This window comes from Triturus cristatus, chromosome 8 (assembly GCF_964204655.1).
Source record: "Triturus cristatus chromosome 8, aTriCri1.1, whole genome shotgun sequence".
Lineage (NCBI taxonomy): Eukaryota > Metazoa > Chordata > Amphibia > Caudata > Salamandridae > Triturus > Triturus cristatus.
The window spans coordinates 1635707180-1635721035 of NC_140591.1; the positions used below are offsets into that span (position 1 = coordinate 1635707180).

At 47.9% G+C, this 13856-nt stretch overlaps 1 protein-coding gene across 3 annotated transcripts in view; it reads left to right on the top strand.

The window, feature by feature from the left end:
• Positions 1 to 13856, top strand: part of LOC146808464 (transient receptor potential cation channel subfamily M member 2-like) — a 1747278-nt gene that overhangs the window by 1022323 nt on the left and 711099 nt on the right. The window lies entirely within an intron of this gene.

Sequence of the window (13856 nt, forward strand, 5' to 3'; positions counted from 1 at the left end):
TTAGGGGCTGGGACAGAGCCTAGTGGACAATGTGACTGCCGCCTGTGGGAGCTGAGAAGAAAGGTACATGGCACGCTTGATGAGGCCCCTTGAATACCTCAGTGCTCCCCTGCATGTGGACGTACTGCGAGACACCATTCTTGCACCAGTGCTTCTTTGCTAGCCTGGGCGGTGAACTCTGCTCAGTTTGCTGAGTTTTCCGCACTCCGAGCTCCACGGAGCACACGGAGTTCCCAAAAATTCCGCTCTGCAGAGTTTTTTTCTCCCTCTTTTGCGTTCGTCAACGTCAAGTTGGTGAGTGAGGAAAATCCACTTCCTAGCGAAATTTTTCCTCGCTCGCACACATCAGAGTCAAGTTGGTGAGTGAGGTAAATCAACCTCCTGGCGAAATTTCTCAATGTGGGTGGTTGGATTTCACAATGCAAGTGGTTGTGGAAGCTCACGACCGCTTGTGTTGAGAAATCTTCCGTTTGTGTTGAGAACGCTGCGGCTTGAGTAGATGTGCCCATTTGTGCTGGGCATGGTGCCATTCGTCATGAATTTACAGGGCCAAAAACCCGGCGTTGAAAATCACCGTGAACGGCATGAATCTAACGCACTCCGCCGCTTCTGGAACTCCTCGTAGTGTTGCTTTGTTTTTGTCATTCAGAACTCCGCCCAGGCATAATCTTTGAATGCCTAAGAGCCCCAGCAGCCTGGAATCCTGTGAGCGGGAGGAGCATCTAGAGGAACTGGTCATTTTTTTAACTGTTTGAATGGGCCCTCTTGTGTGGACGGAAGCAGCTGGCCTGACAACTCCAATTCCTATTTGGGTGTGCACGGCCCGAAAAGAAGTCCTCCTCCTCCACTGTGCTCAATACCACTCTGCCTATTGGATGCCCTTAAAAGCCCTGAAGGCCTCATTGTTTGGCCTACACCCTGAATTTTGCCCATCCCTGGGAAGGTGGCCTTCCTGGTCAAGCTCACCCGCCGGACAATGTGCAAACATGAAGGGCACACCTACGCTTACCGCAGCCTGCAGCAAATGGTTCAGACTATGCAGCACACAACAGGGGTTTCCTTTTCTCTTGTGCTGCCCTCAATCCCCTTTGCTTGTACTTCTTCCTGTTTTATGAGACGCTAGTGGTGTCAGTGTGTGTGTGTGTGTGCTATCTACCCCTCTGGTGTTAGTGACTGCACTCCACACGTCAGTGTTTCTTTCTTCTGCTGGGACAGGAGCCTGTTTGTTGCACTGCCATGACCTCCCAATGCAAAACAAAAAAGAACACCATCCTTAAGGACCTGCTTACTAAGACACCAGCAAAGAAGTCAGACCAGGATAGAGAGGCATCTCTGACCCTGCCTACCCCGGGCGATGGGGGGGGCTCCCACGGGGGAAACACTCCTGTATCACAGACATTTTTGGAACAACTCTTTGGGGTCCTCCTGGAGAAATGTGCGGCACTCAAGCAGGACATAGTGACAGAAGTGAAAGACCCCAGATGAGATGTCGGTGACATGGGTCAGCCAGTGGACCCCTGAGAACAAACCTACGACTCACGTGAAGAAGCATTGGACGGTCACTGCTAGGAACTCCTTTAGCTAGAAGACAAGCACATGGAGCTATCAACTAGAGGATCGTGGAAATCCATCTCGGAAATGCATCTCAGTGCCCTAATATCCCCATAAAAGTGTTGACATTACAGGTGATACCTGGCAAATTAGCCATGTGGCTCCAGAACTTCCAGGCAAAGAAATAATTATCGAACAAACCCATAGAGCGGGTTGCACGGACTTTCTCCAGGCAAGCACAAGATATCCTCACATGCTTACACTATTATGAACAAAAGAGGCCACCATGGCTGCAGTGCATGGCAAGACTACAAATGACTTTGAGGGCATGAAAATATTGCTTTATCAGGACCTTTTCCCAATAACACTGAAATGCCAGAGGGCCCTCCGGCCTTTGACTGACTTCCAAAGCAGGAAAAGAATTAGGTTCAAGGGGGGGCACACCTTTGGCTCCAATTTGCCTGGAAAAATGAGACGCAGAATATCCTTGAAGTCCACTCATTGCTGGACATGGCGGTGCTTCTGGGTGAGCCCCCTGCTCAACCACCTCCACTGGGTCCAGCCTCCCCCACTGCACCCGTACTCCGCTCTACCCGCCGCACCAAGAACACCTTTGTAAGCCCTTTGAAACTGAGAGCTGCAGGGAACAGGCCTTGATGCTATGCCAGTTAAAGCACCACAACGGTACCACAGATCCGAAGAGCGAACACTGATGGCTTAACAGGTCGGAGACTGTGCCCCTGCTAACCAACTGGTGAAAGCTAGTCCTCTTTCTTGTGGGGCTGATTTAATCTCGTCTATAAACTGCCTAGGCATAAGACCTGGCTCCTCTACCCACTGCTGCTGTTTCTTGGAAGCAAAGTTCCATAGCCACACTGATTTGTAGATTGAAAAGACAAACTGCCAAAGACATGGAGCCTTAAATGTTGATTTATTAGTGTTCCCAGGTGGGAAACTTATTTGCGGACTTGTTGTTTGCCCCCCCCCCACATTTGACAACCTCTGCCCGCTCATTTATATTCCAGACGCCACAGAACAGCAATGAATGCCTGTGATGTATATAGATTTCCTGGCCCGCTCAGCCATTGCTGGATCCCTCCTACTCACATATCATTGATTAAAATCCTCAGCCTCAATGTCAGAGGCCTTCATGCACCCATGAAGCGTGTTACACTCCTATCTTTTCTCAGGGATGCTAAATGTGATGTCTGTATCATACAAGAGACCCGCCTGCTCAAAGCCCTCTAGAAGCGTTTACACTCCTGGTGGTTTGACCATCAATACTTCTCTTCTGGTCCAGCAAAGAAAGAAGTTGCAATTTCTTTTCTGCCGCACAACAGACATATGCCCAAATTGACTTCTTCCACAATTCCCCACACATCACTATGGCAACTACAGCAGTGGATAATTGTGTAGCTGACCTTTCAGACCAGTCCCCTGTCACTCTCAGAAATGCACCTCCTAGCTCCATACCACCTCCCTTTCTATCCCACTCTTCTGGGAAACCTTGAAAACCATAATACGGAGTGAATTTATTGCTATAGCAGCTAGTCTCAATAAAGATAGGTCCGATCTGCGAGTCCAATTAGAAGTTAAAGTCAGGGAACCAGAGGAATCACATGAGACCCTTAACGCTGTTCGTCCTATCACCTTATTTCGTTTCTAAACATTTTTTCTAAGATCTATATGGTAGTTTTGGCAAATAGACTGACTCCCTAGATGGAGGGCCTGGTTGACCTAAACAAGACTGGGTTTATACCCGAGAGGGGCTGCAGCGAAAATACAAAACGTATGTCACCTTCGAGACACAATTCAGTGCTCTCGCACAACGGCCCTTCTCCTTTCCATCTATGTAGAGAAAACCTTTGATTGTGTCCACTGGCCATATTCCCACTCGGTGTTGATGCGATTCGGCCTTGGTCTGCAGTTCTGTCGGTCGATCCAGAGTAGCTATACTTGGGCAAAGGTGACGGTTAATAGGATCTTGTTTCAGTCCTTTCAAATCTCCAGGGGCACTCGACAGGGCTGACCACATCATCCTTATTATTTGTCGTATATATGGAGCCATTTGCCGAGCGGATACATAACCCAGAGATAACAGGTAAAGCTATGAGGGCAGGGTTCACAAAGTAGTGCTATACGCTGGTGATCTCTTACTAATTATATTGAACGTTTAAGACTCCCTGACAGGGGTGATGGGAGGACTGGCGGCCTTTGGAGGGGCGACGGGCTTCAAAACTAATCTCCAGAAGTCCTTTATTCTGAACCTCACCATTTCAAACACTTATCAAGCTCAGCTTGAGGCTGTGTTCCCGTTCACTTGGGTCTTACAGGGGATAGGGTACCTGGGTCTGCGGATACACCCGCCAGCTGTACTGGAGCATAACTATGCAGTGCTCCTGACGACCACTCACTCAGACTTATCCAGCTTGAAGAGTTACAGCCTCTCTTATCTGAGGCAGTCAAGGTTAAACATTTACCAAAACTTCTATACGTCATGCAGACCTTGCCACTCCAACCCCACTCACAGTACGTCATGCAGACCTTGCCGCTCCAACCCCGCTCACAGACACTTGACAGATTGCATGGCCTTATTTGGATATTCACTTGGAATGGTAAGAAGGCACGGATGGCAGAGAAACAGGCATACCTGTTATGTTATCTGTGATTTGTAGAGTGCGCGGCTACTCCAAAGAGTGTCCCGGCGCTACGAAAAGACCACCAACAACTGGCAAACAAGCGCCCCCAGCCACAGTACAAGAAAAACCTATAGCTGGAAAAGCCACGTCTTCAGGTTCCGCCTAAAAGTCAGAAGGTCCGGGCTCCGTCGCAGCAAAGGAGGGAGGTTATTCCAAAGTCGGGACGCTATTACCTGAAAAGATCTTCCTCCTACCCGTGAGTGCCTGACCCTTGGGGTCAGGGTCAAGTACTGGGTAGAAGACCTTAAAGAGAGCTGAGGCAAGTAAGGCTGAAATCTTTCCCTTAAATACAGGGCCCCGATCCCACGGAAAGTCTAAAAAAAAAAAACAGGACTAAAGCTTTAAAATAAATTCTTTTTTGCACTGGAAGCCAGTGAAGTGAGGACAAAAGATGAGAGGTATGTGTTCTAGACTTTGTTAGGAAAATAGCACTGGCTGCCATAGTCTGGATGATCTGCAGACGACCCAGTAAATACTCGGGGAGTCCCAGATACGAGTTAACATAATCCAGTCTCGATATCACCAAGGCCTGGACCACTGTTTTACGGTGCGATACTGGCAGAAGTGGGAGGAAATGTTTCAGCATTTTCAATGTCCCAAAACATGTACCTGCCACAGATTGGACTTGCATCTTCATAGAGTGCAAAATCTAATTTGACCCCCAGATTTTTCACAATAGTGACCTCCGACAGTGGGGGAGACATGTCCTGTGGCCACCAAGAGTGCCAGGCTTTGTGTGGTTTAGAGCCCCAAAAAATGATCTCTGATTCATCAGTTACATTTTAATTGATTACAGTTAAACCATGAAAAAATCTCCATGAGGCAGTTCTTTATACAGGTCCCATCAAACTCCGAGCCCTTCTCGCACGTGAAAAACAATTGAGTGTCGTCCGCGTATGACACTATTATGGCGCCATGCTTCACGGCGAGAGGGGCCATGTACAAATTAAACAGCGTGGGACTGAAAATCGATCCTTGCGGGACCCCCACATTCAAGGACGGGATTTCTGCCGAAAAAGGAGGTGTCCAGACTGTCTGAGAGCGGTTACTGAGAAAAGATCTCATCCATTTCAATACCGAGCCTCCAAGCCCGCCCTCCTCAAGTCTTTGCAAGAGACGCTTGTGAGGGACGGTATCGAAGGCCGTGGAGAGGTCTAGAAGCACCAGAACTGCCCTCCCAACCCTAACCAGCGTGGCCTAAACCGTCTCAGCAACCTCCAGCAGGGCAGTTTCAGTGCTGTAGTTGGCTCTGAAGCCCGACTGACTGGGGTGAAGAAGGTTATTGACCTCTACAAAGTTTGTGATAACTTCATTCACAAATTTCTCCAATACTTTGGAGAAAAAGGGCAGAAGGGAGATAGGCCTATAATTACTGATCTCGTCAGGGTCAGCCATAGGTTTTTTTTTTAAAAGAGGGAGGATATTAGCGCTTTTCCAAATTTGAGGCATAAGGCCCTCCCGCAATAGGAAATTTAAAATAGTATTTACAGCAGGATTAATCACTTCTGCTATGGACACAAAACTTTAGCCAGACAAGGATCTGAGGGTGAGCCAGACTTGAGGTTTTTCATAAGAGAGAGACTGATTAAGACTGATATTAGGAAATTGCAGGAGACATGCGTCCCTGCTGTGGTCAACTACCTCCCCCTCAAAGGGTTTAGCCTAAAAAAGAGTTCTGAATGCCTAGACTTTTTTCGTGGAAGAAGCTAGCCACCCGCTTGGTCCAGTCGCTGGTGGGGATGAACGGGTGACTGATAGAAGAAGGAGACTAGAAACTTTTTACAATAGTGAAAATTTCTCGACTTTTATTGCCTTCCTGTTCAATTTTGGTAGCAAGGAATGATTTTTTCTCCTCTCGAACTTTCTTATAATGTTCTTTTAGAGCTTGGCTATAAATGGCTTTATCTGAGGGACTGTAATGCCTACGCCATACTCGTTCCAGATGTTAAAGTAGTCGTAAACCAGGGGGTTGAGACTCTAGTTAGTTTAGCTTCTTTCATAATAGAGGGGGCCAGTTTCTGCGCCTGCTGATTTAGCCAGTTCTCTAGGGAAAGTACATCCTGTTCGGGCTGGCCACTAAGATGGATAGGGTATTGGCACAGAGCGCTCTGTATTGCTTCCGGTGAAATCAGATGGAAAGGTCTAGAACTACTACGGCCACTCAATCAGATGGAGGAATTGGGGTTCCCAATCTGAAGTGCTATTACCAGGCGGCACAGCAGCGTTATATGGTGGAGTGGTCTCGGCCTAGTACTGAAAAACATTGGTGCTTTACTGATCAAGCAGGTAACCATATTTGGAAGGTTCCATGTCTACCAAAACCACAACGGCCAGCTGGGGTCTATATTTCACCAATACTCCCAGCTACCCTTGGAGTGTTGGAGAGGGTGCAGTTCCAGCAGGAACTATCCGCCCCCATTCACCCCAGACACCAATTATAAGGGACCCAATCTTCCCCCTGTACTTCATGGCTCAGCATTTACCGCATGGCAGGAGGCTAACTGTAAAAGGGCAGGTGACCTATTCGATGTAGATAGCCATCTCCCAGGTCCAGTCAGCCTATTGGCTGCCATCGGCAGCACACTGACAGTACATGGCTATCTGCCATTGGCTGTCACAACCCCTGCTTTATCCCCATGCCAGTAGACACCTCACACCGTTTGAGAAATGGCTCTTTACCCACTCTCCCGACAAGCACCTCCTCCCTGATGTCTACACCTTTCTCATCACAGAAATAATCGAAAACACCTGCACTGTGACTATGGGAAGTTGAATGTAAATGCACCTTTACTATTAAAGAATGGCATGACATTCTCCTCCGTACCCGTGCCTCAGCCCACAGTTACCTCCAGCAAGGGAATGTTCCTTAAAATTGCACATTATTGGTACTTTACATCAGCCAGGGTCACCCAGTGCAAAGCAGACGAGGACAATGTATGTTGACAATGCTGTGAACAACCTGGCATCCTCACTCATATTCTTCAGCAATGCCTCATATCAGCTCCTTTTGGAGTTAGGTGCTGACTGCGTTGGATCAAAGGTTTGACAAAGACATACCTAGGTTTCCCAGCTACATTTTGCTGGGACTCCCGAACCCTTTGACATACCCACTAAAATGTGCAAAGAGTCGTGCCATTACTCTAGCAGTGGGAGCTTCCAAACAGTGCTTACTTTCCCGCTGGGGCTCCGTGGCAATCCCAACACAATTTAACTGACTGCACAAACTTTGGGAATCGCTGGGAATGGAGAAGTTGATGGTGGTGGTAACCCATACATTACACTTGTTTGATAAGACATGGTGGGCATTTGTATCAGTTAGATGAATTTAAAGAACTGACCTGCCCAATATACTTACACGTTTTCCGTCTGACTTATCCTGATCATAAGCCCATCTAAACTGGTAGATGGTTGATGATCTCAGCCTCTCACATTCCTATCATACGACTGGTGTCACATCCTCCCATAGGATGTCAACACACACACACCTACACCTTCTCACATCCTATCCGGACTGTTCTCCCCTCTATTTTTGTATATCTCGCCCTCTCATGTTATAAGTTTAAGCAGTGTTTCCCACCAGCCAGTGGATGTAGGTAAGCTGATTGTTGTACCCTGCTGCTTCAATAATAAAGGATCTTAAACCTAAGAATATTTTGTTTAAGATGTAATAAAAAATCCTATCTAAAGTAAAATGCTTATATTTATTTGTTACAAAAATTACTAAAAGTTATGTATAGAATTATTTTTAAATTAATTTAAATATTTTGTAACAAAATAGTTTTTAATTAAAAACATGTGTAGGAAGGGAGCATCCCTCTAGCATAGTTACCCCCACTTTTGGCCTAGTGTTGCTGTGTTTTTGACTAGTCTGACTGGGATCCTGCTAACCAAGACCCCAGTCACTGTGCCTTCTCCCTAAATATGACATTTGGTACATCCACAGTTGGCTACTGGTGTACCCTTGTAAGTCCCTAGTATATGGTACTGAGGTACCCAGGACATAAATACACCAGGGGTCTCCCATGGGCTGTAGCATGTATTATGCCACCCATGGGCATCCACTTAAACTGTGACTACAGACCTATCACTGCAGCCTGTGTGGGTTGGTGCTTGCACCTCTCACAACAGATATAGGTTTCCTTTAATCTGAGATCACTTCACTTAAAACCTATAAGTCACCAATACAGTCCTGAGGGCAGGGTGCATGGTTAGAAGTGTGAGGATGCCCCTGCATGAGCAGGACACCCCTAAAAACACCAGAGTTGATTCTCCAGCTTTTGTAAGTTCGGTTAGCCATTTTATACATATAGTGGACATCACGTCATTTACGGATGGCTAACTATATATTGGCTGCACCGAAACCATTCATGTTTGGTATCAAGCATGTTGGAACCCTACCCCAACATAGATTCTGGTGGTGGATGTAGGGCCCCATGTACTGGGGGACTCTCTGGGGGTATGCCCTGTGTTCCCCGTACCAGACTTTCAAGGTCTAACAGTAAGCTAAAGCTGTTGCCGACTTCAGACACGATTCTACCCTCCTGCTACTGAGCTGCCAGACAGGACTTAGGGGCCTATTATGACCTCGATCGTAAAGCCTCAGACCTAAGGTCGGAGGCTTTACGACTGAGGTCGTGGGTTTCAATTCCAACCGGCTGATTATAATACAGCCAGTTGGGATTTAAACCGGCCGGTCATTCCAGCTGGTTTCCGACAGACTCAAGGAGTCCAACGGCCAGTCGGAAGCTGGGCCGTAACCCAAATTGAAGGAGTTTCTGCCTTCTGAATTGCGATGCACGGTTTCAGGCAGGCTTTCCATGCCGGGTTTTCTGACATAGAAAGCATGTTGGAAAGCATGTTTCGGGCCCATGGCAGGCGCCCTTCTGTTTGCGACCTCCGGTTGGGGCCCCCCTTGTTGATCATGCACTGTGTGGCAGGCACCCTGAGGTGCCTGCCACAGCGTGCAGGGATTAACACAAACTCCCATTTCCCTATGGGAGCTTGTGCTACAGCCAGTTTACAGCTGCAGCACAAGCTGCCATAGGGAAATGGGAGTATGCGACTGTACCATGTGCAGTCGCATTGTATTTAGGCGGTCGGCACTGCCAACCAAAGGTCGGTCTGACCCGTATCCCCGAAGGTGCGGCTGCCTGACATCATAATAGGCCTTTTAGTGTATTGGGCTGGGGGTGCTTGCCAGCGTCACCAGACTGCTCTCAAGGGCACATTTAGTTTGAGCCACTTCAGGTAGCCCTTGGCTCCCACTCCAGTGCAAAACTGGACCAAGGATATGGGAGCATCCTGCCCTCTGTGCAGCCCTCTTTTGGGAGGGGCCCCTAAATCATCCCAACCCTTTCCCTAGGGTACTTTGTAGCTGTGGGTTGCTCTTCAGAGTCATTTTGGGACAAGATTCAAAACCGAAACCACTTCAACATCGACTGTCTGAGCACTGGACTTCGATGGACTTTGCCTTGAACTGAGACTGCACCTAGGACAACTCCTGCTGCTCCTGGTCTCGCTGTTCTGCAAGTCTTCTTCATAATTTGCTCCTGTGCTTCTTCCATGTTCTTCTCCAGACCTGTGGGCTTCAAGTACACACTAAGTAATCTCCTTTGGAGGAGTGAAGGAGTCACTCCCCTGCATCTACAGGCAGCACAACTAAGCTGACCAGTCTGCTGCTCCTGATGTTGCATGGACTTTGAAAGGCTCAGCAATACAGGTGGCGGTTCTGCAACTCCCTCGAGGCCTGGCCTGTCCTCTCACCATGTTTGAGGCCTGTATCCCTGGAGTACATTTACGACTGTTTAGGGACCTTTTTGGCTGATAAAGCCTTCTCCTACATGTCTTCTAAAGCAGTGTTTCCCAAACTGGGGTCCGCGGACCCCCAGGGGTCCGTGACACATTCCCAGGGGCTCCGTAGGCAGGGTCCGTCCGTAGGCAGCAGTTTTAAAAGCACTGCAACGTTCCTTGTATAATTAGCAGTTTTTGAGCAACAATAAAAGTGTCAAGATAATGCCAGTGATTAATGTACCTGCTGGAGAGAGATGAGAGATTTGTTCAGTGGCAGCTTTGACTTAACTAATGTAGCACAGAGGGTTAATATGCCTACTGCAAAGAACATGTGACATGCATTTTATAAAACAGTAATTTATGTGCATAGGTCAGTGGGTTACAGCTTTTGTCGGAGATTCTTTTGTTACTTTGCCCTTCATAAGTGACAATCTTAATCTAGCACAGTGACCTATAAACTGTCAAAGAACTGCTAGCAAACTGCATGGTACAAGTTAGTAACTTATGTTTTTTCCCAGTCTTTCATTATCCTGATGCTGCTAAAAAGGTTTATTTGGGTGGAAATACATTTTTAATGTTAGTCAGTGCTAGCCATTGTGTTATGTTCAGAATCCTGAGTTTGTGCTTTTCCATACCAAGCACTCTTTAACAATGCGTACCAGTATGAATGACATGTGAATACTACACCTTGTAGTCCCCTATACCTTATGTAACATTTTCTATATACTGATTTACATGTAAGATTCATTGTCTCTGTTAGACCTGTCAGCCCTTTGGGTTGTCCCTCCTCATCATTATTTATTTTGTCCCACTTTTGCCTCAAACCCTGTTAGAATTGTTCCTTTTTGGGAACCACCAGACTTTTTAGTATTGATGCAGTGTCAGGGAGCCATTTTCCCTACCCCTGGAACTTCTGTCTGAGGGCCTGAGACACAAAATGGTGGCCACCCATTGTCACCTGTGACATCACTGGAACCTACTAGTACCTTCCAGAACATTCTAGAACCCTGTGACAGAGGGAGGCAGGTTTGGAATGTTGGGAAACCATCTCAGGTTGACAGTTGGCAGTTGGCACCTGACTAGTGAAGAGAGAGGACAGAGAAACAGAAGGAGGAAGGAGTAAGGCAGCAGGGGTGGAAACTTGTGCCTGGAGTGGGGTCCAGAAACCCACCCTTGATGCTAGTCCCTACTGACCAAGCCCAGCCTAGTGCCCTGTGTGGGATAAGGACCAGAAAACCATCTTAAGGACCTGAACAGCCGGAACAGGCCTTAAAGGAGAAGAACAGCAAGTTCCTGACCTGTTTGGTGGAATCCTCCTGGAGACCCGACGTCGAGTAGCCTGGAGACCTGGAGCCCGAGGTGGAGAAGCGGCGCTGACAGAAGGCAGACGTCGTACCCGGAGCCGCTAGAGGTCGAGTGAGGGCGCCGACGGAGGTCGTGGGGAGACACCGGAGGTCAAGTAGAAGTCACCTGAGGTCGAGGTGAGGCGTCGACGGGGGAGTGAAGTCCGCCCTCCGGAGTCGCAGGAAGCTGAAGTGAAGCGCGCAGGAGGTCGGGAGTGGAGATCGCACTCCGGAGTCGCCTGAAGTCGAGGCGAAGCGCGCAGGAGGTCGGGAGTGGAGATCGCACTCCGGAGTCGCCGGAACCCGAAGTGGAGCCGACGGAGGTCGGGAGTGGAGATCGCACTCCGGAGTCGCCGGAACCCGAAGTGGAGCCGACGGAGGTCGGGAGTGGAGATCGCACTCCGGAGTCGCCGGAACCCGAAGTGGAGCCGACGGAGGTCGGGAGTGGAGGTCGCACTCCGGAGTCGCCCGGAAGCGGGGAGACCGTGACCCCGGAACCCGACATCGAGCCGAGGCCGCCCAGCGTCATCGATCCGGAGCCGCCTCACGGCATCGACCCGGCGGCAGGTAAAGCGGATCGACCCGACATCGAACCAAGGCCGCCCAGCGACATCGGACCGGAACCGGCCGGCGGCATCGCCAGGGCGTCAAGTGGAACCGATCGACTCGTCATCGAACCGGAGCCGCCCATCGACGTCGACCCGGCGCCGAGTGGAGCCGAACACCGAGAAAAGGGCAGTAAGTGGTAGAAAGGGCATCTGAGGCCCTGTGGAGCCCTAAAAGACCATTCTAGGGGCTAGAGGGGTGTTAGGACCAACCTGAGAGTGCTAGGGGGGGTAAACTGAGACTGGTGCAGGAACCTGAGTGAGGGACTGTGTAGTTGGTGAGCCAGAACCTTAGGGTACCCTCATTTTACCTCAGCTTAGGCCCCAGCCTTGACCACACTAGGTGGGACATCCCCAGGCCTCCCCAGTGACCACAAGCTGTACTTGGGCATGGTAAAATCAATCTACCTCATAAATGTGATCTGATTTGCAATTGTTTGTCTGCTTATATTATTCATTGAAGGAGTGTTATTTATTGTCTGACTGTATTTATTCCTGCCTGGTATTTATTGTGTGACAGTATTTATTTGTTCTATGTATTTATCACACCTCTATTTATTCCTTGTGTATTTATGACCTAGTCCTATTTATTGCACCTGTAAAGTGTTATTATTTAATTGACCTGCTATTTCTGAAGAAAATCCTTTTGTATTGTATTTGTGACATAACCCTGCAACTAAGAGAAAATTAAGATAAACACAAAGAGATTCTTTAATAAATTTTTACGGTGTAGTGTCGTTTTTGGAACGGATGAACGCATGGTTATTGTGAGGGTGTGACGTACGCTTAACACGGTGCCTGACCCCCGACCGCTTGAGCCAGGCTACCCCTTGTGTTGGGAAAAACCGGGTGATTGCTAACCTCGGTTGCCCGGGGTTTTCTAACAGTCTCTATATGTGTGTGATGTAAAGTGCTCCGACATCCTACAATGGTATGAGGTGATATAAAACAAATTAAATACATGTGACGGGGGCTATAAAGAGATGAGAAGCACTGTTGGAGGGTGATAATAAGGGAATCATTGGAGAATCCCAACAAAGATTGTCGCATCCTGGTTCATAGTAAGGTCTTCATTTACTATTCTTAAAAGCTAATACAATTCAATATATAATGATAAATGTGCTGTAGAATGCACCATTGTTTTCTAAATGTTTTGAGGGGGAGAGCCTCCCAAAGCCCCATTTGTAGTGGTCAGGCTCACTCCCCGCACTTGAGTGCACCGTATGGGGACTGGTCTGAAAACATTTGCCAGGGCTGCTTTGGGTTTCCATTCTGGCCCTGGCAGGAGCCTCGTACTGCAAAATAAAACCAACTATTTAAAAGTTAGTCACGGAGATGCAGCACCAACATTCCCATTCAAATGTTTAATTTGTTGCAAATTCTTTCAATATAAAATACAAAAATCCTTAGTAATTTGAGTATTTGTTTTGTGTGCACACGTGTTTTTTGTTTTCTTCGAATTACTGTTTTAATTTTTTTAATTGAAATCATTCAAATTGCTTGGGGGTCCCCGGCTTCCAGTGGTGACTCAATGGGGGTTCTCAGGAGTCAAAAGTTTGGGAACCACTGTTCTAAAGCATTAAAAGACCTACCGCTACACATAGGAGCCTTGTCCTCTCATCTTGAATTCCACAAGAAGTAGAAGGCCTGGCTTTTGAGTAGTCCCACTAGGCCCTAGGTGTGCCTAGACTAACACCTGTAGCACCAGGATACTCTCCCAGGTGATAGTGTACTATACAAATCAGCATAAAATAATATCAGTTACTATAGAAGTGCAGTTTCTGAATAGCAATTGGGTTACTCTTTTGTGGGTAGGTCACTGCTATTAGGGTTGAGATTTCTGCATAAAAAATAGGAAGGAGAGGAGG